The sequence below is a fragment of the Ambystoma mexicanum genome, chromosome 3q (genome assembly GCF_040938575.1).
Source record: "Ambystoma mexicanum isolate Mex_15411 chromosome 3q, UKY_AmexF1_1, whole genome shotgun sequence".
NCBI lineage: Eukaryota > Metazoa > Chordata > Amphibia > Caudata > Ambystomatidae > Ambystoma > Ambystoma mexicanum.
In genome coordinates this window covers 36,613,762-36,628,191 of record NC_090926.1, presented here as the reverse complement: position 1 = coordinate 36,628,191, position 14,430 = coordinate 36,613,762, and positions in this window count along the sequence as shown.

The window sequence follows — 14,430 nt, the reverse complement described above, 5'->3', positions numbered from 1 at the left end:
CACCCTATCACTTTTCTTCATGGTTCTATACTGATATGGAGCTTATGCTTAGACATTCACTTAGAACCAATCACTCCCTCCGAGAAGTTTTTGTAGTTTGCCACCTAGGTAGTGGCATAGGTCAACGTCAATGATGATGATTATATGTAATATAACCTCAGTTTCTACTAAGATGTTTAGAGTGAGAGGATCGTACAACTGCTGATGTTTGTTGTACTCACTGTTTTATATACTTGTCAATAAGACGGACTCCCCTTTTGCCAAACCACCTAAGTAGTTTTGATTATTGATATATGAATAAAATCTGCATGCCCATCCATCTCCAGGGTATTGCTACTAATCTTAAAGAGCTGGTAGGCCCAGTTCACTTGGTAGCAGAGAGGATGGTTCTTTAATAAGTCCATCGACCATCGATATAAGTTAGAGTCTCTGTAATATCGCACAACCTTTGCCATTCAGCTGACAGGACATGAATCTCCCCATAGATAGTGGTTAGTATAAGTGACTGAAAAATCCTTGCAAGGAGGGTGTGACGGGTCCCCTTAATTTCAATAAGAATCCCCTCCCACTTCTACGACGAGCGGAACAAACCACGGCTTGAAGAGGCGGTAACGGAGGTGGCGATCCTGAGGGTCCGAAGAAGAAAAAATATGCGAATGGTGAGTAGAAACTGAGGAGTGTGGCAAATTGATGCATGTGGAGTAAAATAAAGGAGAGTGACCGAGGGAGGCGGGATAAATGTAACGAAAGGGTAAGAGTGAAAAAATAAATATATATGGGGAATGAGATGTTGACTTGAGTGTGGCCGAGCAATATAACAAGAGTAATCGTGAGCGAGGCCACGATAAGAGGATACGCCCTGTTCCTTAACTTTCAAGAGTGTTAGCAGAAGCCTTTATCTAGAGTCCAAGAAGTGGAACATTTAGGATACGGGACCAATTAAATACGGTCCAGAAAGAGATAGGTTTACATTCCACAACGAGCATTTTTAGAGGGCAAGACATGTCTTAAAGGGAAGATCATAAACATTTCATGTGACCGGTCAAGTCTGTCTGTTTGTTTTATGTGATTTTGAGTGTAACAACATCATTATTAAAGAACACATGTTATGATAGAGAAGCGCGAAGCTGAGAAAAAGGAAATTGATTGTTTTCAAATTGTATTTTGATGGTTGTTTTTTAGCAAGAATAAAGTAAAAAATTGTGTTTGACGGGATTGGAGCTTGCGACGATTGGTGCTCGCTCATATTATATTTTTTTGTCGAGACATTCTGGAAATTGGGAGTGAAGAGTAAGTGAGTGACAGCAAAGATAGAGTGAAGGATTCAAAATGGAAGAAGTTACTCCCTTAGTGCACCTCTGTAAGCAGTTGCCGAAACATGCGCTTAAACTTAGACAGTATAATGCAGAATGGGTTAAAGGAACCACAGACCAAATGTGTATCCCATGGCCACAAGGCGGATCATTATCGAAGGCAGTCCTGCAACATATGACGACATATTTGCATGCAGCATATACTGGGAAGAAGCTAGAACTTTGGAAGATGTATCAACAAGAGAAGGAGAAGAAGCCTCCTTTAGATTGCATACTTAACGTATGCAAAGAGAGGGGTGAAGTGCTTTCTGCTCCGCCCACCCCGTCTGAAATAGAAGACGAGAATAAGGAAGACGATGGGTTATACCCGTTAAGGGAACTTAAAGCAGCGACAAGGTATAGCAACCCGGCGTATGAGTCACCTACGCAAAGTAGTGACGAAGGCCCAGAGAAAAGCATTGAGAAGGATGTAATCTCCAAAGTCCCGAGGGAGAAGGAGAGACGCGATAAGGAGATAAGTAATCGAGCAAGCACATCTCTAGATATAGGAGGAGAAATAAAGAGATGGAAGGGAGAAAGAGATAAAACTGATGAGGTAGCGCTCTTAAAGAACAAATGGATGGGAGGTCAGATTTTGCTTAAACTTGATGGTAAAGGCATCAAGGATGTAAGGCAAATGGAAGATCAAGACGAACAAGATAAAAAGGAACAATTGAAAGACGAAGGAGCGAAAAAGAAAGATAGACTGAGACGAGAGCAGTTCTATCAAGATGAGCAAGCGAAAAAAACAAGAGAGAGCAGAAGAGCACAAGAAACGTGACAATAAACAGAGAACAGCCGAAGACGAGCAAGAGAGGATATAAAGGAAAAGAATAGAAGAAGAGGGGGAAAAAGGATACAAAGACGAAGGGATGAGGAGACACGAAGGGCAAATGAAAGAAGGGATATGAAAAGGAAAGAGGAAGACAGAGTGAGAGAGGAAGCAAGAAAGCGAAGAGAATTTGACGATGATATGGAGCGGAAAAGAAGGCAGAGAGCACGCAATCTCGAGTACCTGGAGAAGGAAGTGAGAAATCCTAATCCAAAAGTAGCATGGGAAGACCTAGAGGAATTCTTTCCAAAATATGAGTCATTACCAGGCCCTTCTAGAAACAATCTGGAAGACTAGTTTGACTAAAGAAGCATTGGGGAAGCGATTGATAAAGTATATCATGACATGAAGGCTCAGAAAGAGCCAAAGTGGAAGGGAAAGAATGATCGTCTCGAAAGCACTCAATTGTATGACACAGGAGAAGCCTCATGTAGTGTGAGGCATAAGGAGCTGTCTTTAGACAGGCTGACTCTACATAGAAATGAAGACTAGAGAAGTTGCACGATTTGGGCACAAGAAATGTCAGACGAAGAAAGGGAAGCCTTCCATGGGGGAGAGAGAGATGAGGGATTCTTTTCTATGGATAGGGAAGTAAAATGGTCGGATTTAAACTTGCCTGTGTCTAAAACAACGGAGCCATTGACACAGTCACACTGACCAAGGGGGCAACTCTACGGTCAGAGGGGGTTATTCGCCGCCCTATGTAAGCAGGTTAAGATCATTGCCAGGTAGACGGCGATGTGGCAATATTGTCCCTGCAGTGGACAGACAAATGATGAGAGATGCGAATGAGTTTGGGGCGCCGCAGTTTCCTTTGTTACAAAAAGGAGGGGCCAGACCACAGTATATAGCGTGGCCCTAGATGGACAAAGATAATTTAAGGTGTAAACTACCAGGTTTAACTTCTGGCACTGCAAAATGGATACATGAATTTGAGAAAATTACGGGAGGAAACACGTTGGCTATAGGGGACATCAAAAAGGTCTTTTAATCGCCATACTTGGTGAAAGAGCTGATGACGTGTGGACGAGGGCAGGATACCCTGGTGTGACTACAGTCAACAACGCTCACGATGGAGCACCGTTCAATAATTGTAGGGCGGCAGTTTAGAAAGCGCTTTAAGTACTATATCCGGACATGTCCGATATGGGAGCTATAATGACAAAAAAGATGAATGAAGGAGATGATCCGTTAGTTTACATTCAAAGTTTTCAAGAATCTTGGGCGTTGGAAACTCGTGAATCTTGGGGAAAATCTATACTAGTGTTCTACTGTATATTATACCAAGGGCTGCCAGAGTCTGTACAGAAGCAGCTCAAGAAGTTAGTGGGGATAGATGCTAAAGAGTGGTCGGAAATTCAGCTGACCCTTGTGCATTACTGCAGACTCCTGCAAGAAAAGAATGGCAAAAAAGACGATGTTCGCAAAGGCGAGGAGGTGAAGTTGGTGCAGAAAAAACAATCCAAGTATGCCATTGAAGGGGCAATGTTGACCAGTGTAGACGGATCAAACTCACACCAGGCAGTAAACATACCGCAGGTGAATAGTCAAAGGTAGTTCGATCAAAACAATAGTGGTTATACTCCACGAGAAAGGGGATTTCAAGGATGAGGGTGGCAAGGTTATCAAGGAAATTGGCAAAATAATCAAGGAAGCTTTCAGAATAACCAAGGTGGGTTTCAAAATATGCAGAATGGTAATCAGAGTATGCAAAATGTGCAGGTTGGGAGACCACCACTTATGTGTTGGACGTGTGGTATGACAGGGCATTTTGCTCACACGTGTAGGAGACAAGGGTTCGTGCAATATGCCCAGTTTTTAAGAGGGGGGATGTCAAATCCACCAGCATATTCGCAGCAGAATGGAGATGGATTTGCGCAGAATCAAATGGTGCAGCAGCAAATGCCGAGAATGCAGCAAAGCTTTCAAACACAGCAGATAGCAGGTAACCTGCTACAAGGACAGTCGCAGCAAGGACCTATGCAGCTTCAACAGAACGCAAACATAGGGCAGTCGATAACTCCTAGAGTAGGGGGTGTCACTATCGATAGAGGGAATCCTTTTATGATTGATGGGATAAGGCTGTACCCGCAATAGGACAGCTCACTGGGTGACCTGATTTGTTCAATACTATCTGTGACGCCAAACCCCCATGAGGAACCAATGATGGACATCAGTATAGTAGGCAAACATTTTTCGTTCTTAGTAGACATGAGTGCAACACGCTCATGTATATGACAGGAAAAGTTTTCAATGTCTGAAAATGCCATGAATAATCGGATACACAGGAGCAACGAGTCGAGTTCCTTCTACTGAAGAATTACCAGTCTCCTTAGGAGAATGCACGATGAAGGTGCCACTGCTATATTCGAGGCAAACACCTGTTAATATACTGGGACTTGATTTAATGACAAAATTGAATATGACAATCTCGTTCACTGATGAAGGTATAGTGTGTTCAATGCCAGGAATGCATTATGTAAACATCTGCAAAATGATTATGGCATACGCAGAACAACTAGCTATGAGAGCAATTCCATTAGAACCAGAGGTTTTTCAGTATGGGGTATGCATCCTGTTGTCAGGGTTACCAGGCCTAGCAGGCAGAACAATGGGAACTCCTGATGAATGTTTGTCTAGGCCACGAATACCTATAAAAGGGACGAGTCTTTCCCTTTAACCCTTAAGTGCCAAGGACGAGGTAACTCGTCCTTGGAATTCCCTCCAGGGTGCCAAGGACGAGATAGCTCGTCCTTTTTGGCGCTCTGTTTTGAGCGATCCCTGCAAAGCAGGGATCGCTCAAAACTGTAATCCAACCCCCGGGCTATGTGAGGGGGAGGTCCCCCCTCACTGTCAGGGGGCTGGATTACCAGCCGTTTCGAGCTGCCGCGGTGAAGAGAGAAGGTGAGTGCCCTTCTTCCTCTGCCTCGATCTCTGGCTGTATTTCAAGCCGGAGATCGAGGCAGGTGTCGTTGGAAAGGGGAGATTCTCCCCTTTCCAACGACACTATCACAAAAAAAATCCCTGGTGCCTAGGTTCCCCAATCCCCTCCCCCTTCCCATAGCTATTTTTTAATGTGGTTTATTATTTTATTTTTTTGCCCCCCACCCCTGGGGGCAGATGGTCACCCATCTGCCCCCAGGGGTCTACATACATGTGGCCCCATGCTTTGGGGCCTCGGGGGCCACTTACCTAGTAAGCAGCCCTCCTCCCCCATACTGAAAATACATCCCTGGTGTCTAGTGGCATTGCTGACCACGGATCGAAGGCGCAGGGCGTGTGGGCAACCTACAGATTTGGGCCTAGGGTGTCGAAGCCAGCAAGGAAAACAGGGAACCCCATGCATTTCTGAAAAGAGGACACCCGTGGGAATACACAGAGGTCTGACTTGCGCGAAGTGGGCCAGAATTTATTACCCAGAACCCCCGACAAAGTGAACATTGTGTTTTTTTCCCACCAAATATAACACGTTGTCTGGGATTGTGGGTAATAAATTCTGGCCCGCTTCGCGCAAGTCAGACCTCTGTGCCTTCCCACGGGTGTCCTCTTTACAGAAATGCATGGTGTTCCAAGTTTTCCTTGGTGGCTTGGACACCTTAGGCCCAAATCTGTATGGTGTGCACATGAGTCAAAATCCTGCAATCCTGCTGTGCGAAAAGAGTTGGGGTTACCTGTGTTTTCGGCTTCGCCCTTTGCGCCCCGTTAGGTGCACCCACACATGTGAGGTGCCGTTTTCATCGGGACATATGTGGGAACGCAGGATGGTCGGCTATTTGTTGTTGGTGGCATGGTTCTGTGGGTGAGCCGAGTGAAATGTGCAGAAAATGGTTTCTTTTTGCCACATTTTGGACTTTACTGGGGTTTCTGGGTAATACATTCTGGGCCAATTTGCGCAAGTCGAACGTCTGTGGATTCCCACGGATGTCCTCTTTTCGGAAATGCATGCGGTTCCCTGTTTTCCTTGGTGGCTTGGACACCCGAAGTCCATATCTGTATGGTGTGCCTGGCTGGAAAAACGGGAAAGTTGGTAAAGTCCATAGCAGAAGTAAAAACCCCTAAATGCAGCCGGGAAGTGGTTATTCCTTGGTTTGGTGGAACACTATTCTAAATGTGTCGTGCATTTTGCAGACATATGCAAAACAGTAAGGACTTTGTGCTAAAAAGTGGTCTGATGAATGCCAAAAGGAATTCAGGATGTGAAGGAGGTGATTGCATGCAATTGATTTTATGGTTGAACATGTCGCAGGTAAGGATAGCGCTGCTGCGGATTAGCTTTCTAGATCGAGCCTCACAATTTATGAAAATGAATATGAAGAGAGTGAAATGCAGAAATAGTATCAAGAATGTATGGTGTGAGATAAGGCAATTAGCCAACAAGAGTGGGCTAATGCTTCCACGGAGGTTGAAGAATTGAACCGCACCATACAATATGTAAGGTCAACCTGAAGCTCATAGAAGCAGGACATGAGGGGCATTTAGGGATGACCAACACTAAAAGGAGGCTAAGAGTGAAATATTGGTGGCCAGGCTTAGACACACAAGTAGAAAAGCTGATCAAATTGTGCAATCTGTGCGGTGGGGCATATGAGATGCTGAGATATTATACTCAACCACTTAGGCCACTGGAATTTCCAAGTATGCCGTGGGAATTGTTAGATATTCTCTGACCAATAGTAGGGGAAAGGTAGACAGAAATATATCATGATCTGTATTATAAATGGGTCAAGGTGGAGATTTTGCTAGAGGCAGCTACCATGGCCGTGATTCCTTTCCTGGATGGAGTGTTTCAAAGGGTCGGGTATACGCAAAAGATACTGACAGACAATGGGGTACAATTTAACCTCCTGAATGATGGAATAATTTCTGGGGAATATCTTGGTGGAGACCGACAACATATTAAACCACCAACAGAACAATGTGGCGGTGGAGCACTTTAATCGAACATTGATGCATGGCATTAGGATGGCTTTGGGAACTGTGGTGGCGTTAGGAAGAGTTAGTAAGGAGGTGGGTGTGTGCGCTTACAGGTGGGCTCCACATACCACCACAAGAATGGTGACCTTGCAATACTAAGGAGGATAAAAGCATACACAACAGTGTCCACCATGGTTAGGTAGGGCATGTTTTGTTGAGTGGAAGCAGGAAATATTCAAGGAAGTTGTGGATCATAAAGCTCAACATATGACGCAACGGTTTGATAACTTCAGGAGAGTGAGGAAGTGTGAAATTGCAGAAGGAGAGAAGGCCTGTGTAAGGAAACCGGGTTTGGTTCCTAGGGGACAAAGTAGGTTCTTGGGACCAAAATGGCTCACAAGCGTACTGGATGATGCTGTGGTGGTAGAGGATGAAAGAACCTGGAATAAGGGAAGGTTGCATGTAGAAGAGAGAGGTAAGAATGGTGTGTGCTGTGAATGGTGGTTGATGAAGGGGGCAAGCTATGTTATTTGGTAAACTGTTATTGCTTAAAGAAATGTCTGAATTCAGCCATCCAGTTATAAAGGCCATTTGTATCATGTCATGTATATAGTTGAATCTTGTTTACATTCTGTCAGGTCTGGTGGGCCATGTCAGGTTCAGTTTAGTGTAGCATTCAGGTTGGATCTATAAAAATATAATTAATTCTATGTCTGTTCATGAAAGCAGGCACAGGTTGGTTTGGGCCTTAACTGTTCTCCTTTCAGAATTAGAGTTTACCAACCATCATGAAGGTGATGGAGCTGGGCACTATTTGGTGCTAATTTTCTCTTGACCTGTTTGGCATTCTAAACTGCCTTTCATCGCCCAGGGAAGATCCTGCTTTGAGAGTTCTCCAGAGCTAAGGCCTAAAGAATTGGAAAATCTCAGTGAAGAGTTTTTGGAAGAAAATAAAGAAACATTTCAATGTGCGACAAGACACCCTGAAAATCTGGTGGGAGCGCAGTGATTTATTTGTTAAGAGAAAGCAAAGATGAAGTTTTCAATTGAAAGAACTTCTAGTGACTCCAGTAGCTGTTAATATGTTTTATTAATATTCTTTTAGTTTAGGTATTTAGTTTAGGAAGTTATTGTAACTGAGTTTTCTAGACTCCATGGGATGAAACAGAAACTTGTTTGTGAAGTTTAAAGAAGAAACCAGTTTTTCTCACTTGCCTTCAGTAAGTCAGCGCGCTTGAAATAAGCAATAGGAATTGGTCCGTGAGTAAGACCGTTGAATATAAATAGTTAAATGGTTCGACAACCTTAGTTGGGTTGAATAGTAACTGCGGAGTTAGTCTCTGAGGAGTTTCTTGAATGCGCGCAATCGTGAGATGAAAATGCTACATTTTGTCACGCTCTCTGCCTGACCTTGGTGAAGGACATTCAGCATTGTGCGCATGTGCAAAGAACACTAGTAGCGTATTCAATCAAATTAATTACGGTACTTAATTTCTCTGCTCACGTCCATGCGTGAAGATATTTAAGAAGCGTTTCCCTGAAGACAAGTCAAAAGAATCTAAAATTCAGTTTGCGCGCGCGCACGCACAAAAACAAATTTAAGTCCAAGGAACTTATGCCCAGACTGCGCACGCGCAGATAAGGTAGTGTTTCCTTTAAAATAAACCAGACAAACTGGAACCTAGACTGCGTGCACGTGTTAGGAGTAATGGAGGTGGTGTCCAAGTGTAATTTCAGATCTTTCAATTTTGTTCCAGTGTGCTAAAAATTGTCCTCAAGGGGAGTGAACTTAACCTCTAGGAATTTCAAGAAGCCTTTTTAAAAGAAAGGCATCAATGACTGGGACTAGTGAAGTTAAACTTTAACATAGTGGATTAAGTTCTGTGGAAGGAATTAAAGATGATGACAGTTCAGAGGAACACATCTGATGAAGACTGCTCTTGTAATTCATTAAAGTGCATTTTGCTGGGTTCGTTTATTAAAGGTTTTAACCAAAAGAATAATTGCATGAAGTATTGAACAATTGAGTTTGCAAATGCAGTGAAGGTTCCATGAACTCACTTCAAGTCCTCTCAGCACCAAGCAGAGGATAAACAGGTATAACATGTTTCAGGGGTAGAAGGGATTTGAGGAGTGGGGTATGATGTTAATCCATTTTCTTTTGTTCTCACATCCTGCAGATTGGTGATTTGCTGAAGACCAGAATCTGTTTTCTTTTTTATTTTCTCCACTTCCCCTTTCCCCTGGAGAAGTAGGGATTGCAGCTGTTTCTTGACTTAGTTGTGGACCACACTTTTTCTGGGGGACTGTGGGGTTTAGCAGCTTCCGCGGACAGGAGATTTCAGGACCGGACAGATTCTATGTTCTGTATTCTTTGTTAGTGTGGGGGAGGGAAAACATTATGAGAAGGGCAGTAGGAGAGGGCAGAGGGTTGGAGAAGGGAGAGAAGAAGCTAACAGTGGGTGGTGCAGCTAGGGCCTTATTGTATAGAACCTATTTAACTTCTTGAAGAAGACGGGAAATAAACTTTGTGCATAAACGCTCTCCGCTTGTGAGATGCACTTTGTAATAAAATGCTGCAGCAATTGCACTGGCATGGATTTTCATAAAGCAGGAGGACCCTATATAGATCCATTGTACATGCTAACTTCAATGCTTGCGTGGCATTTAGCGAGTACAATTAAATGCTACCCGACATGCTTGCTTGCCGGCAGTGTTTACTTGTAACTGTGAACGCGGCTTACCATGCACGCATAGCAAGAAGTGTTCACAAGTAAAAATGAAATGCTGCCCAGCATGCGTGCATGTCGGGCAGAGTTTAATTGTAATTGTGAGCGCTGCTTGTGTACTCCACCCTGCACATTTGCACTCTGCCGTGTGAATGAAAATTTAGCAGCTGCGAACTAGCTATGGTGGCTGAGGGCAAATATACCAGATCCCTGTAGCCAAATTGCTCAATGAAGCAACTTGAACTCCTTAATCTTTTAGGGATAAGTCTGTTGGCTTTTTGTTCTAGTCAGACTATCCTCTATATTGCTGAAGTCATACCTAGCCTCTTGCTCTGGATCAGGGAGTATTCATTGGACTACTGCTAAGCAGGCAACATAGTTGGATTGGAAGTGCACCACTTATTTTACTTTTAGTTCTCTTTTGTACTTCAGTGTCTTTCGCTCTTGCTGTGGAGTTTTCTGAACCACAGCGCGCATCAGACATTGACAGTTAAGATTGAAGGTGCTGACTAGACAGTGCTTGTGATTTGGTGGTCTTTTTGCCTGATTCTCTCCTAATAAAGAGGAGGTTGAAGTCATGTCTGACTGTTGTGTACCTTTGTGAACCTGCACCCCATTTTTGGTAACGAGGATTGCAAGAAATGTATGCCAGACTCCTAGGCCAAATTGTTTCACCTGTGTTCAATAACTTCTGTTATTGAAGGTGAGCAGCACTGTCTGTAATATCCCTGGCTGGTGCTGCCGGCAGGGAGTATGATTGGTATCCGGGGAGTGCCGGGCATTCTAGGCCGTGCGGTGTGCAGCGCAGTGCCAGTGAAAGACACGTAACACCAGATGCCTTTCCACTCCTGAACTGTTGGCTTCCGGCCGAGCGGGATCTTTATTGCACCTCACATCACTGTGCATGTGGGACGTGAGGTGGATGTAACATTCCTCTTTTATCCCAATTAAATAAAAAATTAACTCAACATTGTCCTGATCCCCGTGCTATCTAGTCCTGCACAGGTGTGTACATCAAACGCGATGTTAAACATAGTCACATGGGCTCTTACCACAAGTAGTCTCTCAGCTTCCACGGGGCCCTTGAAGCCGCCCTCAGTTTGTACTCACAGGGCTGCTGTCGAGGCACTGTCTCTGACTCTCCTCCCCCTTCCAGCTCACCTTTGCAATGGGGAGGCGCTTCCTCACCTCTCGACAGGTCACTTGGCTACTGCCTTGCACACTGTCTTCTCTGTGCCTTTGTTCTGGGGTGTGCCATATCTGGTCACCTTCCTCTTTTGGTTGTCTCTCCTCCTCAGTCCACATTTCTTCTGGCACCCTTTTGAACCACAAGGCATTTCTAGTAATAGTCTCTTGCCCTCAGCTTGCTGTCACGATCATTCCTTCTGTCCTGACTACCCTCCAGGATGTGTGGTCATACCGGGTTTCCAGCTCAACTTGGTGGGGTTCCTCAGCACCAACACCTGGTCGCCAACCATGTGCTTGGATTCTCTTACATTTCTTCTGTTGCTCATGTGTTTAGGGTTCGTTTGTCATCAAGATCATCCATCCTCCTACTGGGGTGATATGGTATGTATAGATGGGTTAATTACGGTTCCATACATGAGGTCTGCTGGGGGTATGCTTGTGGAGCTGTGAGGGGTCACTCTGTAATTTTGTAGGAATTGGTATACATAGACCCACCACGGGCTGTTCTGAGCTGTGGCTATGTGGAGGACTTTGTGGAGTGTTTGCATACATCATTCCACATCACCGTTGGCTTGTGGCGATCTAGGCGTGATGTGGTGGTATCGGAAGTGTAGGTACTGTTTTAGCTCTTTCCCTTGGAACGGTGGTCCGTTGTTGCTTTTGATGTACTTTGGCAGTCCATGGGTGGTGAATATTTTCTCCAATGCTGGGATCACTGTGTCAGCTGCAGTTGAGGACAGTATTTCTACTTCCTGGTAGCGCAAACAGTCATTGATAGCCACCAGCAGGTGCATTCCTTCCTGTACCGTGCAGAAGTCAATCCTGATGGCTCTGCTGACTGGATTGTTCAGGGTTGGGCAGTGCCCCCATTATTTGGCATGGGTGTCAAGATTTGATGGTCTCTTCCACTCTGGCATCTATTTGGGGGAACCAGACTTGTGTAATGTATCCTGGCCGTGGTTGAGACCATGGCTCAGTGTCTTTGTGAGCCAGTGTAACAATTCTGTCTTGTAGACTGACAGGGATTACATTGCGTGTGCCCCTCAGAATTAGTCCTTTGCCATTGACTGACTGACAGCTCTTGCCGTACTGAGAACATCCCTGTGAGGAAGTCCTTGGCTGCTGGCATGCGGTTGTGCATGTGACGGAAGAATTACTTCCATTCTCCCGCTATGATCGTGTTTATTATGATGTCACAGCATGGGTCTGCTGGTGTGGCCTCTAGGATATCGGCGATACTGGCCGCCCTGGGCTTCATTGTGTTGATGATTTGGCAGATGTGATCTTCAGTCTCTCCTGACTCATCCACCTCACAAAGTGTTGCGGCCCTTGGGTGCCTGGATAGGAAGTCTGCTGGATTGTCGGTTCGTGCGTGGTATACCGGTTCAAACTCGTACTGTTGGAGGTGTAGCAGCGACTTCCCGATCCTGGCTGGTGGATGTGCTGATGACCCAGTTAATATAGGGATTCGGGTCTTGTGGTCGGTGTAGGCTTTGAATTTCTGCCCGTATAGGTAGATGTGGAAATGTCTACATCCCCATAGGACCACGATCGCCTCCTTCTCTATATGAGAATACCGTTGTTCGGTGGGGGGTTCACAGCTCGGGACGCGTAGCTGATGGGTCTGGTCTTGCCAGCTTGTGATTGTTGGACCAGGATTGCTCCTAGTCTGACGGGACTTGCATCCATGTATAGTTCAGTTGGTAGGGTTGCATCGTAGTATGCCATGGTTGTGTCCGATGACAATGATGCTTTGATGTGTTCAAATGCTTCCTGACATTTTGGGCTCCAGTCCCATTTGACATCCGCCTTGGTTAGCTCTCTCATTGGTTGTGAGATGGTTGCAAGTTTGGGGATAAATCTGCCGCAGTACGTTGCCATGGCTAGGAAGCTGCATACCTCTGTGGGTGTGGTGGGCAGAGATTCTCCTTTTATGTCTTTACTTTATTCATTCGTATCACGCACCATTGACCTGGAGGCTTAACAATGCCAACAACCACCTTGTGTGGGTCGGCAGACACGCCATTGCTGTAAAATACGTATTCGAAGAATGTTATCTCCTCCTTTAGAAATTCACATTTGTCGCAGTGAATTGTGAGGCCTGCTGTCTGTAAGCTTCTGAGCACCAGTTCTAGTCTGCAAATGTGTTTCTCCTTGTCACTGGCGTGGACGATGATGTCATCGCTGACATTCAGTACTCCCGGAATACCTTGTATTACATCTTGGATGGCTTGTTGGAACATTTCTCGCGGCAGACGATATTCCAAAACTTAACCTCTTGTAGCATCTCAAACCCAGATGAGTTGAAAAAGTTGTGATATATCTCGAATCACAGAATAATTTCAACTGGTGTTAGCCAGTATTGAGATCCAGTTTCAAGAAAACCCTAGAGTCTGTGAGGTTTGTTATTATTTCGCCCAGTGTTGGGGTGATGCGCCGTTCTCTTTTTATGGCCATGTTGGGTAGGCGCATGTCTATGCAGATTCACACTTTTCCTGGTTGTTTGTGTTCCCTCGCGAGAACCTTTGGGGATACCCATGGCGTTGGGCCAGACACCTGTTCAATGATGCCGGCCTTCTCTAGTTCCTGCAGTTCTTTTTCCACCAGGTCTCGCATGTGAAACTGAGTTCTCCTGTGTCGTGCTGCTTGGGTTTTGGACTGTGGGATCAATATGTAATTTGATCAGTTTCCCTTTTAGGCATCATGTGCCTTGGAGAATGCCAGGGTTTTTGGCGAGCAGGTTGGTGATGTTCGTGGAGTCAGTGATGTTGCAGATACATTTTATGAGTCCTAATTCCTCTGCTGACTCCCAGCATGGTAGGCATACAATGCCTGCATCCACTGCATATGTTTTTGAGTGAATCTCCTTATCTTCTCTGCTCAGTGTGGTTCGAAATCGCTCAAATACCGGTAGTGGCGTTTTGCTGTCGTAGGCGAAAAGAATGGTCTCTGTGTGTTTGATTTCTGGCTGGGGCTGTAGCCGTCGGAATATGTTGGTCAGCATCACGTTCACTTTTGCTCCCGTGTCGATCGACATCATTGTTTCCTGATTTTGTATGTTGACGATGCATTTGGGCCTTCTGTTTTTCTTTCTCAATGTATTTCCCCCTTGTTCCAAAGCTGAGGCAAGGTGGATCTTGCCTCTTTGTCTTGTCTGTCCCACTTCAACTGCTGTTGCTGCTTCTTTGCGCTCGTCCCCAGACTCATCTGTTGAGGAGTTGTTCCCTGTTGCCACCAAACGTGTGTATGCATGCTTCTTTTTCTTGGGGATGGGTTTCGGCGATTGCGTGTGCGTTGGGGAGGGCATGATGATCGACACACGCTTGCATAATGATCTCTTCTGCTGCATGCTCCGCATGTGGTCCCTTGTGCCGGGCAATTCCTTTTTCCATCCGCACTCATGAAGCCCCGAGAC